Genomic DNA, 12,023 nt, shown 5'->3' with positions numbered 1-12,023 from the left:
TCAAAATACTTGCAGCTAACAGCCCTTCTTGGCAGGTTTTGTACTGATTGCTGTTACTAATTCCTTGGAAATCTTTGAACTGTAGTAAGACTTTTTTATTATTATTATTTTATAACCATTTTCCATTGTTGAAATAAGCATTTTGACCAAATCCTGAAGTAGAAGATACCTTATGTTTCCCCAGTAAGATCCAACTAACACAGGAGTTATCATTTCCCTTTATTAAAATTAGGGCTACACAGCACAAAGGCCAAAACTTGGGAGAATGGTGAAAAACTGGATTTTACTAAAGAAGAGCTTAATATTCCTTAAAATAATCATTTAATTAAACTCTTTTCCATTAGCTTATTGCACTGCAGATAGAGGTACTTAGTAGACTTCAAAGACATTGAAGGCTGTGGCAGTAGCAAGCACTACAATACTGGTTAAGTAAAGCTGGCAGGCTGCAGAGATTTTAAAGCAAGAAATCCTGTGTGTGTTATAGAAGGCCAAGAGCCACAATGTATCCCTGACTGTAAATATTTCAGAACATACATTTAGTGATGTTTCATTCATGTGAGTACCTGCTTGCCTATCTGTGCCACATGACTTGCAGACTATGGTGGAATGGCTCTCGATAGTTCATGGAGGTACACTGGATCTTTCTGCGCAAGTGCAGAGAAATAGGCAATGTAAAGTCTTAGCTTGTGTATTAGCATGACAGTTTTTTAGAAAGTGAGGTAAGGCATAGTTAGCATAATTTTCAGTATGCTAACCTGAAAGTGAAGATAAACATTACAAAAGCTCAAACATACCATCAGTCATGATTAGGCCCATCTTCCTGGTTAGTCCAAACTGCCAGATCTCCCTCTTCAAAAATACCAGAAGAAAATCCAATTTATAAGGATTGCTACATAACTCTATATTTGTTTGTTCATTTAGTAGAGTTATGTAGTACGAAGTGTTGATAAGAGAAGTTAAAGATCTGAGAAAGTCATTCTGATGAACTGAAAGTGTGTTTCAGGATTTTTGTTTACTGTACTTAAAACACTGCTTCTTTTTAACTCTCTTCAGAAGTTTAGGCCTATTACTGGATGGAAATTCAATAAGAATGATGCCCCCCCACCCCCCACCCCCCCCCAAAAAAAAAAAAAAATCATGCATTTATTAAATTTTCATTAGGTCTTTGGAAGGGAAAAAGTACATAGTGCTTTCCAGATAATCAAAGATTTTAAGCAATATCTGCTAGGGATACCATTTCCTTAAGTGTCCCTGTTGACTTGCACCCGTTCCTCAAAGGGGAGACCTAGATTTCTACAGTCACTATCATAATTTCTCATAATTTCTTAGAAACAGGTTAAATTGAAAGGAGACTGATGCGCCATTGTTTTAAAAGTACAAGTGGAATGTGGCTATTCTTGATTCCAGTCCTAGGCAAAATAATGGGTGCCCATGACTGCTTTATTGGAAAGAGAATTAAAAAAATAGGGTTCAAGAACAATTTGCATGGTAAAATTCTAATGGAAGTTGTCAGACGAGACTCAGAGTTGAATGGAAGTGTTTCTAGTGGTGGTATAATAGACACCAGATGCAGTGTTCATACTTTTCAGTTATCTGGAAGAAAAAAAAGTAATTTAAAGGTAACATTTGTAGACAGCACATGCTGGTGTGGTAAACAGGGATTAAAATCTGCAGTACTTTGTGTTGAAAAATGTGTGTATCTTGATAAAATCAAATGGAAACTTAGGTAAGGGATTTGAGCTGTAGCTGCAGAAATATGTATCCTGGAAGACAGCACTATGCAAAGCATATAGATTTAATTGTTAAAAACTGGTTCAATATAAGGCAAAAATACTAAATATTAGTACACACTATGTATATAAAACATGTTTTGTGTGCTGATTTATATACTGTTCATATATAAAACTGCATATGTGTATAATATAAATGGTATGTTTACATATGAATATCTATGCACACATTATATATTATCATGCATCCTATGCATATGCAATGTGCTTTAACATACATATATAAATATATTTCACAAAATCTGTTTGCTTCTATGTATATCAGACCAAATTCAAGATATAAGTACATACAGTGTTTGATTAGATTGTATGTGTTTTAAAGAGAGATCCCTCTACTGCATTAGTAAAGAAATATAGTAAAGGGTTGGTATGCAAATAAACAAACTCACAAACCAAAACCTATAGCACATATTGTGTATTAAAAAAAAAAATAAATAAATCACATTCCAGCACTAATCTGCTGAACAGGATGATGGTAAAATTGCTTGATTCCTGATATGCTTTAAAAAAATTCGGTGTGATTTATTACTGAGAAGGACAGAATGTGAAACGTCTTTAATAAGCTTAGTTAATAACCTTTCCTATTCGTTGTTTAATCATGTTAGTAGTCTTTTGAGCATTTAATTACATTTCAAAGGTCTTGATGGGAGTAGCAATACCAGCTTATTACATTTAAATGCACCTGAAAAATACAATCATTACCTTCCTTGTGCAGTCTTGTATTTCTGACAGGACATCAGCTTTAACAATTATATCTCTCTTAATTAATGTTATTTTCACAAGAATTGAACATATATATATATGAAACTTAATGAATCTACCCTTTAACTATTAAGAGATTTTTCAGTGGTTCCTAAATATATAAATGTGAAAGGAAACTAGCCTAAACCCAAAGAGGGGGAATATAATGCCATATATTTTTATTCTCATTCAGTAACATTCATTCATGTATCTGTCAGCTACCAGGGGATAGATTTATTCTTTACATAACTCCCACAAATTCTGGAATGAGTGGTCATGCCAGTGATGAACTTGGCCCTAGAGTTTCTAAAATTGTACAAGCCCTCTTCAAAAGGCATCTTACTAATCAAACTGAATTCTTCCCTGAGAGGAAGAATTTTTTTTTTTTAATTTTAGTCTTCAAGTACAGAATAGGAAGTCTCCAAGAAATTCAGAACCTTTCTTGTGACTACCAAGCAAGAAGATATGAGCATGCATTATACAACACTAGTGGAAAATAGTGCTTGCAGTTTCACATATTCCACATAAAAATCAGTTCTCCTTAGAAGTTAAATAAGAATTCTGCTTTATCTTAAATAGCTAATGATTGGGAATCTTTGTAGAAGTTTCAGTAGAATTTGAACTAAAATTAATTGAATCCAAAATTTCATCCAGATTTGAAACTGACATTTTGAGCTTCATAAAAATATGGGAAGCACAATTTCCTGACTTTCTCTCTCCTTTGACTTATGCTCAGGAATCCATGTGCCTCTGCTTAGTGGTCTAAAACTGTGTCAAAATAATCCAGAAATATTCTATCTTTAAAAATCAGAAAAGTTTGGCTAAGATATTGTACTTTAAAGGGATATTTATCTAAGTCAAATTTTCTAAATACTGAAAGTGCAGGCATTGCCATAAATAACCATGCTGGGCAATTCATACTGTCATGGGTTGGGGGTTGGCTGTATTCTGGTCCAACTTAGTGACATTATTTTTGTTATCAAAAATAATAACAATAATTGGAAAGCTTCAGATCATATACCTGGCTCTTTTGTTGCATCAGTTGAGCATTTGGTCACTTAAGAAGAAAATACTCATACTCTCATACTCTATGACAATGAAATATAGATCTTTTATAAAACTGCCATCTAATGGTAGGCAGTAACTAGAGCAATGTGGGAGGTACACCATGTGAAAGTCAACTTCTGGCCACAGGGTATATATAATAAGAGGGATGAATACCTATATACACATATATAGACACATCTGTAGCTGTTGGGGTGAGGATTTATGCTAAAGGATTTGTGCTTGCAGAGAGAAGAGCAAATAGTGAAAGAGTTGAAGCCATGGCACAGCCTTTCTAAAAGAAAACCAGAGCTGTAATTCAAACAAGCTTTTCATGTGGGGAAGTAGACAACACTTGTCACTAGATGATCTAACTTTTGATCTTCTTACACTTAACACAGGCTGCCTCACAATGTTTTACATTAAGTCTTTGTTTATTATTGAGAAAATACGGCAGTGCAAGATTTCAGGTGCAGGAGGAATCAGAGCATTTCAGTACTTTCCAGTTTTTCTCAGTTGGTTTAGGAGTTTGTCCCCCAAAGAAATGAAAAAGGAATTTTGTTGTGAAAGTACAGAAAAGTGAGAAAAAGAAGACTGTGCAATGCCTATAAAAATAATTTTGCTTGAAAGAAAATTCATAATAGTATAAAGTGTCATGAAAATTAGATTTTGGTTGATTTGGAAAGACACAGTAAGCAAATCAAGTATTCAGTGTTGCTCATTTGCAGCTGCTTTGATAAAGTGTTCCTTACTGTTTTGAGAGCTGTGAAAACATAAGGATTTTATAGCTAATGGAAAATAAAACAATTTAAAGGGAATAACAAACTGGAAAAATATCAGTCCCTCCAGACCAGTAAACATTCCAGTATCTCTTCAAGGAACTTGTTAATAAATTTGTGCCAAGTAATACATTTTAGTAGCTTCTTTATATATAAATAGCAAGAGAAGAGCAACTATAACATTTTTAACTCTTTCAGAATTCTGCACATTACAGTCTCTTCTTGAGGAAGCACATCCACTTTTCGGGGGGCCAATCCTCCTGCTTTGCTTTACAGTACATTCTGATTCAGTCATACAATATTCTTATGGATAAATACACCACAGTGTTCTGTCCCTTTAGAGTAATGTTCATGAAATGTGATTGTACAGACTCTGCTCCTACAGCAGCCCAGTTTAAAAGCTTTCAAAGGCTACCACCATGTCCACATCATGCAAGCAATGTATAGGAGTTCTGTTTCTGAATCAAGCATAGCATTGAGAGGGGAATGTAGGTGGCTCAAAGACTTGTTTTCATACTTGGCAGCAGTACAGAGGCAAACAGTAGGCGTCAGAAGACAGTCTTTGTAACCTTTTAAAAGAAAGTCATGGATGACCTTAGTTTTAAAATAGGCTGAGGTTTCAAGTTCATTCAAAATAAACTGTAGAGCCAAATACAATGGTGTCTAGGAAACTGAACTGGCCATCATCACAATACATTCAAAAGCAACAGGGCTGCATATTAAAATCATGACACATCTCTGCCTTAGTCCTTACATTAATATATTGATTGATTTTACTTACATTTATTTTTACTTACATTATACACTTCAGTTATATTTCATCTCTCTAGAGTCAGAGTTCTCGTGGGATTCATTTTGTTATCCTGTAAGGATATTTTATCTGTTACTATCCCTGTTCAGGGGGCTGAAGCATGCACATAAGTGAAACGTTTGATATTAGTAAGAGTACCTGTAGAAACTCAAAGGCAAGGCATAATTTCACCAGTTGTTTATACACTTGTGCTCCTTCCTAAGAATCCCATCTTCTGCTAAATACTGACATATCCTCTGGCAAGCTGGCTACTAGGCTCATTTTTATGAGCTCTCCAGAGCAGTTTCTATATTAGATTAACCTCCTGCTGCACATTCTGTAGAGCCTGTATTGATGTTAAAACAGACATGTTTCCAGCCATTGAATGTGAATTAAACCAAAGCAAACGTTAGAAGAGCCATTCCCTGTGAGGGTTACATTCAGAACTCCAAATTACTCTGTTGTCTTACTTCTGACCAAGAAGCAACCACAACAAAGTCCTTTCCAAGTTATGTCTATACCAGTGTATAACTGGCCTCACAGTTTCAAAAACTGATGTGTGGCTGTAAGGTTTTGATGCAAGAGCTTGCCCTGACAACAGAATAAAGGCACCCTCCAAGAGCAATGCTGGGCTCCTGGGAGAAGTAGCACGTCTCCAGCTCTTTTAGGAAATGTCTGTATTGAGAGAAAAAGGCAAAGGGCTGTAGCCACTAAGTCAGAAATGCAAAATATAAAATACTTTGGTTGTAGCATTCTTCCTTACTTTCTCTTCCTCCTTCTCTTCTTCCCCACCCATTTTTATGATTTCATAGCTGTTACCTTTAAGCAACAAAGTATTGGCCTTTCTTGGGGGAAGCCACGAAATGGGAAAGAAGGAAGCACAGAAAAAGTGCATACATGTTTTTAAGTTACAAATCAAAGACAGAAAGGCTAGAAAGAAACCTTAAATAGGACAAGGAGGCTGAGGAACATTTAGATGGTTGCAGTTTACAAGTAGAAAGTTGCATTTAAAAAAGAAATTACTGCAAAATAAACTGTCTCCCGTCAGGGAGCAGCAAGGGCTGGCTGCTCAAGGACATGCCGTCCACATGGGTGCCTCCCTCTGGGGTTGAATGCAGCTGGCATAGATGATCTGGTACCCATGGGGTAATTGACCAGGCATGGCAGGTGCTGGTCCAGGACCAGGACCTACTTGTGGGGTCCCTACAGGAGCTAAATAAGCTAGGGCCAGAGGCAGGTCTTGAGTCAAGCTTCAGTGTATGTCAGAGGGGTCCACCTAGCAGACCCACAGGGATGGGGACAAAGCCAGAGGCCAGCTCTGCTGCAGCAACTCTGAGGCAGGGGCTGGGGCCTAGCCAGGGTGCAGGGAACCCTGAGAGGCTGATCAAGGACAGGCAGGGCTATTGGTATTGTCAGGGCCATCACATCTCCTTCAAACAAACTTTTTGTTAATTGCCATTACTAGAAATGGTTATGCACCAAAGAAACAGTGAGTTTTAGAGTGAATAAGTAAAGGCAGTGGATGCACTACTGTGAATGTATTTGTATTTGTAAATGAGAAGAGGGGGAAACAGACAGCAAGCTATCAAGAGATGATTGCTAGGGAATAATAAAGGGAAAGAGGCCGCAGCAAACATACAGCTTAGGGACTCTTGCACAGTCTGTGACTCCTGCCATAGTGAGCAATGAGCATGTGAGGGAGGATGGGACAGCTGGCTAGGGCACAGCAAGAGGCAAGAAGGCAGCTGACACTGCAGGACACAAAATAAACAGCAAAACAGAGATGCTTAGAAAAACAACCACAGCTCAAACAGGGAAGCCAGAATTTCCGAAAGATGCCATTCAGACTTCAGCCTTGGCAGCGGTCACTCTGTGGCCAGGCACAAGCTGGATGGCATCCTTCTGCCTCCCCCGTCTTCTTTGCCTCCAGTGCTGCCTACTCCAACCCCACTTCTTTCCCCTTCTGCTCTGGGGCTGTGCCATCACAGCTATTAGTTTTACTTGTTCTTCTGTTCCCAGTTCTGCTTCTGGCTTTCTGCATCCTGCATAATTCAATGGAAATGGTTGTGATAAAAATCAACAAAAAGACTGAGCTTTTACTAGTATTTTACAGTGAAGTAAATTGAGAATAGGAAAAAAATAATAAAAAAAAAAAAAAGAGAGAGAGAGAGAGAGAGAAATTGCTGCAAACATTGTAGAGAGAAATCTAAATACTGCAGCAAAGGGCTATAATTTTACCTGAAATGCCAAGTTCTAAAACCAGTATAGTTTGGTTGTATTAAAAAGCTAAATAATAGACTAAGCTACAGCAGGAAGCTCTAAGTATCTACTTATAAGAAAGAGAAATGTTTAAACTGTTACACAAAATCATTGAGTAGAGACATTGTCTAACACTATGATAAGCACTAGAATGCAATAAAATTGAATAGCTAACAAATTGTTTTAAAGTATTTATAAAAAGAAAATAAATTTCAAAACCAGACAAGCTTGATGTTTAAGAGATTTAATTTAGAATTTTTTTTTCATTCTTTATGGAGTGAAACAAGAAAATAATACACCTACATTGTTTTAAACATTCTCATGATTAGCCACAACTATCTTGAAGAATCTTAAATATGTTTTCTGGTATGGGGAAGATATTATTTGAATAACATTTACCATCAACCCATCTGAATGGAGATGAGACTTCCAGTAGCAAAATAAGAGTTCTGCTCTGAGATTAGTCTACCGCAGTGAAATAAACTCTGCCAGCAGTAAAGATGTTTTTGCTCCTAAAAGTGTTTATGCTAAAGTTTTCACTGGCATTGCTTTGTCACAGGAGGGTGTTAAGTAAAGGTGTTAAGTAAAAGTGAATCAGTTTAAGTGCACTGAAGCCTTGTTTAGCTGCTGCTTTTGGGAGTTAAAGCAGCGAGGAATTAAGACAGCTTTGTTTGTGAATGAGGGACTGCACCTCAGGGATTAATACATTTTTACTGATGCATTTTTATTACGTATGTTTAGTTAATTCAGCTTAACTTTCCTAACCGTACTGATGTAGGCAGATCTCGAGGGACAGAGGAATGAGGCATTGCATGCAGAGACCTATTCAACTACATTGTCTAAGTGATGACAAGATGAAAGATGAATTAATTGATTGCAGATTTTTATTTTTAGTATATTCAAAGAGGCATCTTGTCTATGGTTTTGTGTACACAAGCATGTTGAAGAAAGTTAAGTAAATTTCAATGCAAGAATGAATTCAGAATGTATTAAATCACTTAGCCTGAAAAGCCCCCAGTAAGGTCCCTTTAATTTTGAGTAACAGGGCATGATGTTACATACTTTTCTAGCTACATGTAACTTGACTTTCTTGGCTGTATCTTTCTACGTAAGTTCTATATGTATTACACAAATGTCTCACAACAAAATCAATAGATATTTTGCTGTTGGCCTCCCTAGTAAGAGCAACAGACACTGAAAGTCCAGAAATAAATCTTTTATGTGAAATAATGTGATTTTTTTTTCTATTTAATTTTTAAAACTTTGGGCTCCAGAGAGGTTTGGAGTGTAATCACTGATCAGGCAAATGCTTTATTTCTTTCTAAGCATTGTTTCTTGTTTGAGAAATGCTGTGGGCAACGCCACTTTTTCAGTTTGACATTTTTAATATTGCTATGCTGGCATTGGAGTTGGGGGCATCAGAATCACCTCTGACAACCATAGCTGATGGGCAGAAATTTTGGACTGTTTTCTGTTTAAAGGACTTGTATGAGCCCATTTGCAGGCTGCTGTCACACTTGGCTACATTAGACATCTAACTTGGATACAAAACTTCATAATTCTGTCTCCCTAGGCTCTGTGCATAGACAGAAAAGAGAAGAATAGGCTTTTTCAGAGAGCAGTTCAGAAAATCTCTATTTCTGTCTTGGATGCACAAGAATACAAGGATGACTACGTATGTAAATATCCTCTTTTCATTTTACAGATTGCTAAAGAAAAGCAGAAAATCAGTCTCAAAAGCTGGTAATCAGTTTGCCCAGCAGCTCTGCTAATGACCACATGCCTCATTCTTTGCTGACAACAGCGAAGTTCCTGATTAAGATAAAGGCAGATCATATTTGTTTAGGTACTGTGTTGTCTTTGTCATTGTGCTTAGCATCAGCTCTGAGCTTAGGGGGAGTTTTGTACAAAGAACTCAGAAACAATTCCCTTTAACTGTGCAGCAACTTTTAGTTGATCACTGCAATAATTGGTCTTCAAGCTGGAGAAATATCTAAGACACTGCCAAATGTGTTGCTGTTGAGCACACACTGTTGTTTAGCTTACCTTTTAACAGGAAGTGACAAGCCCCGTGTGAGATTAACTGCAGTTTGATGTATAATGTATGTGTGCCACTGAGGATATGGTCTCATAGAGCAAAGGACTGCTTGTTGAAAAGAATATTAATATTTCTCTATTGTAACTGCTTTAGCAACTTCAAAAACTCCCTGCTTGCTTTATAAACATCACATGCTGATCTGCTACTACTGCTTACATGGTAGTGCACTTGGAGACTTTGGGAGGGTTCTTTTTTTCCTTTTTTCCTTTTTTTTTTTTTTTTTTTGTAAATAAATTTGAGAATTTCAAGACTTTTACAAGATTTTCAAAGATTAATAGAGTATTTCATATTGCAATAGTTTTGAAATTAAGTTTCAGTTCAGGTGTGTTGCAGACCTCAAGGTAGTGCTACCATCATTGCATGATGGCTGTAGAGCAGCTGTTCAGGTACTGAAATGCTTGTTCTAAAATAGTCACAGAACCACACAAATGTTTGAGGTTGGCAGGGCCCTCTGGAGGCCATCTGGTCCAGGCCCCTGCTCCAGCAGGGCCACCCAGAGCTGCTTGCCCAGGACTATGTCCAAGCGGCTTCAAGGAGGAGACTCCACCACCTCTCTGGGCAACCTGTGCCAGCGCTCCATCACCTGTGCAGCACAGAAGTGCTACCTGATGTTCAGAGGGAACCTCCTGTGTTTCAGTTTGTGCCTATTGCTTCTTGTCCCGGCACTGGGTACCACTGAAAAGAGCCTGGCTCTGTCCTCTTTCCAGCCTCCCTACAGGTATTTGTACACATTGGTGAGATCACCCCTGAGCCTCCTTTTCTGCAGGCTGACCCTTCATGACCCCTCACTGGACTCTCTCCAGCAGCTCTATAGTCCAAGCAAAACAAACTAGCAAACAAACAAAACACATTGGCAGATGATATGTGGTTGCTTTCTCGTCCAATTTGTCAATTTGGGAACAAAAATAATTGGCACTACATAAAATATCATGCCAGTATTATCCAGAAGGAAGGTTTATCAGCAACAAGACTGCGAATTGACCTATTTTGTGCCTAGTCACATCACACATCTTTGTAAACTCTTAAAAAGTGTAAAAACCATTCTGTGCTTCACTTTTGCAATCTGTTAATAGAGGGAATGGTACTTTTACCTGCTTCCTTTTGCAGCTGGGAAATGTAGTAAGTGTCTGTAACGCATGTTAAGCGCCTCAAATAGGAATGACATCTCTAGAGCAGTGCATGATGTTGTTGTTTAAAAGAGTTTGTTGAAGACTCCCATAAAAGAATCTGATCCCTTCCCCAGATACTGTCAGTCGTTCTGCTTGTGGTTTCCACCATGCGACAGATGGTGCTTAATGTTGTATACGTTCCTCATATGCAGTGCACCCAGAAATTAACCTTGTCTAAATTGGTTATGACAGAAAATGTTAAAATATCACTAAGTTATGCATACTTGCTTTCCAGTGTGGCTTTCATTCCTTCTCCTTTTTTTATTATGTGCTTCTAAAAATACCACTTGAGCCTTTGATGGCTGGTAACTTAGATTTTTTGCCTTTTCTTTTTCAAATGTTAGAGAGCAATTATAACACATGTTCTTCTGTACTTAACAGTGAATAGAAAATCTGCTAAATCTCTCCTCTATGTGAAATTTACTACAGTGTTATTTTTGGATATCTATTCTTAAAAGTTTTTAGTTTAGCTATTTAAAGTATTGTAACAGTTCTCAGCCTTTGACTTCAACTTTTACAGCAGTTGTAAAGTTGATGGAAAGCTGGCACGCCTTCTTCCTTTTCATACCATTATTCCACCCCAGCATTACCATTCTCAGAATCTCATCATCATTTTGGACGTTGATATGAGCTGTTTGTTCAGTGAAGAAAATAAATCGACTAATCAAAAATCAAAAGGTAATTTCTATTCTATATACTAAGCATTCAGAAAGCCAGTGTGGTTACTTTGATATTACACTGTTAAGTTATCCCCGTCTTTCTGTCAGAAAATGCTGTTGCCATGATAAAAGCCTTGCTTACTGAATTATTTTTTCATATATATCAATTAAGGAAATTAAGATTTCATTGTTCTAAAATGACCTCAGCCATACAGTGAGATTTATTGATATGCAGATGGTTTTACCTAACATAGTCAAATGTGTCATCCTTGCTATTAAAGAGGAAATCCAAGCAATCAGAGCTTTTGAGATTAAGAAATATTTTCTGGGAATTTTAAGTTCTTGTGAGTATGATACAAGGTTGATTACCTGTAGAATAATCCAGATACCAGAAACGTGGGAAAGAGGCTTCTTTATTATCACCACTAGATATATGCAAGATGATGAGGATGCCTTTTAAAAATCTAGTCATAACTAGTACAGAGATTGATGAACTAAATCTTTCAATCACTGAAGTTTTATTTTACAAATTAAAATAAATTATTTGTCCCTTTGATATGATTTAAAAGCATTCTTAGAAGTACATCTCCAGCTCTTCCTTCACTTTTTGTACTTTTAACATTAGTCTTGGGACCATACGTTAGTTGTAACACAGGAAAATGCAAACAAACCACTCTTTTCCTCAATTTTGGTG

General features: G+C 37.1%; 1 protein-coding gene across 2 annotated transcripts in view; it reads left to right on the top strand.

The window, feature by feature from the left end:
- KCNQ5 (potassium voltage-gated channel subfamily Q member 5) overlaps positions 1-12,023 on the top strand; it is a 291,673-nt gene that overhangs the window by 159,572 nt on the left and 120,078 nt on the right. The gene's annotated exons all lie outside the window — the stretch shown is intronic.

The sequence above is a fragment of the Aythya marila genome, assembly GCF_965140915.1.
Source record: "Aythya marila genome assembly, chromosome: 3".
In the NCBI taxonomy this organism is placed as follows: domain Eukaryota; kingdom Metazoa; phylum Chordata; class Aves; order Anseriformes; family Anatidae; genus Aythya; species Aythya marila.
This window is presented reverse-complemented; position numbering and strand designations above follow the sequence as displayed.